The following is a 1,995-nucleotide window of genomic DNA, read 5'->3' as shown; positions in this document are numbered from 1 at the left end:
CAGGGAGATCCTGAGACTAAGAGGAATTCCAACAAGGATTGTTGAATTAATAGCAAACCTGTATACAGGCACTGAAAATGCTGTAAAGTGTGGTGGGGGCCTGTCGATCTTCTTCCCTGTTAGTTCAGGCGTGAGGCAAGGTTGTGTTCTTGCACCAACACTTTTCAACACTTGCATGGATTGGATACTGGGTAGAGCTTCTGTCCAAAGTCTCTGTGGAGGAACTCTGGGCAATATCAAAGTTACAGACCTTGAATTTGCTGATGATGTTGCTATTCTATCTGAATCTCTGGAAACCCTAGTGGAAGCTCTTGATGCATTTAGCAATGAAGCGAAGTCCCTGGGGCTAGAGGTCTCCTGGACCAAGACCAAGATCCAGGATTTTGGGGGCCTACTAGGAGACCCTGTGCAGTCAGTACATGCTTGTGGTGAATACATCGAAGTCACAGAGTTTTATATACCTCGGTAGTGCAGTTCACGACTCTGGGCTGTCAGACCAGGAAGTCAGTAGATGGATTAGCCTGGCAGCAGGGGTCATGAAATCTCTCGACAAGAGTAATTGGAGATGCCGGTACCTGTGCAGAAGGGCCTGATACTGCCAGTTTTACTCTATGGTAGTGAAACCTGGATGCTATCTTGTGCTTTGGAATCTCATCCTGATGCCTTTTGTAACAGATCTTTGTACCAGATCATGGGGTACAGTTGGCGGGACCATGTGTTCAACCAACGGCTGCACCGTGAGACCGGTACAGGACCTGTTACTTGCACAATCCGCGATCGCCAACTCAGGTTATAGGGCCATTTGGCTCGATTCCCGCAGGGTGACCCTGCCCACCAGGTTCTCTCTGTCCAAGACAACCCTGGGTGAAGGAGGCCTGTGGGACGACCGAGGAAGTCGTGGCTTGGGCAGATCGATCAAACCTATTGTGAGGAGCTAGAGATGGGATGGACCCCTGCCTGGCGGCTCGCCATGAGGGACCCTCGTAGATGGAAGCGAAGGGTGGATGCAGCTATGCGCCCCCGACGGCGTTAGCTCCCAAATGAATGAATGAATATATATATATATATATATATTTATATATAAGAACATATATACATATATATATATATATATGTATATACCTCTATATATCCATCTAGTTATCTATTTATAAACAGACACATACAAAAAGTATATAGAGTTAGTAAAGAGATAATAAAAAAAAGGGAGGAAAGGGAAAAGAAAAGAAAACACTAAGAAATGAAACGGACGGTAAAATACTCACCTGAAAAATATTTCCCGGAAAAAAAAAATCATGCATCCCACAACTCACGTCCCTCGCCTGTGTAGCGGTAATGAAACGTCACAAAGATCAGGCAGATAGATATCCCATGACCTCTGACCTGCCCCCGAAAGGAAATTAAAGCCATGTCTACTTTCTCATCGCGCCCTGTGAATGAAATGGAAAATTCCTCGGAAGGGGTGGGACTGTGGGGGTGTTGCCAGGGATGGGAAGGGGGGAGGGGGAGGTAAAGAGAATGATGTGAATATATAATCATCTTGGGAATGTGGTTTGCTGTCTTTCGTTTTAAGATCTTTGTGGAAACGGGCGAGAAGGGACGAGGGAGAAAGAAAGCGGGAGAGGGAGGGAGAGAAAGAGAAAGAGAGACAGACAGACAGACAGACAGACAGACAGACAGACAGACAGACAGACAGACAGACAGACAGACAGACAGACAGACAGACAGAAAGACAGGCAGGCAGGCAGACAGAGAAAGAGAAAGAGAAAGAGAAAGAGAAAGAGAAAGAGAAAGAGAAAGAGAAAGAGAAAGAGAAAGAGAAAGAGAAAGAGAAAGAGAAAGAGAAAGAGAAAGAAAAGAGAAAGAGAAAAATGAAGAGAAAGAGAAAGAGAGAGAGAGAAAGAGAAAGAGAAAGAGAAAGAGAAAGAGAGAAAGAGAAAGAGAAAGAGAAAGAGAGAGAGAGAGACAAACAGACAGACAGAAATAGTAAGTAAG

Source organism: Penaeus chinensis, chromosome 7, assembly GCF_019202785.1.
Source record: "Penaeus chinensis breed Huanghai No. 1 chromosome 7, ASM1920278v2, whole genome shotgun sequence".
Lineage (NCBI taxonomy): Eukaryota > Metazoa > Arthropoda > Malacostraca > Decapoda > Penaeidae > Penaeus > Penaeus chinensis.
This window is presented reverse-complemented; position numbering follows the sequence as displayed.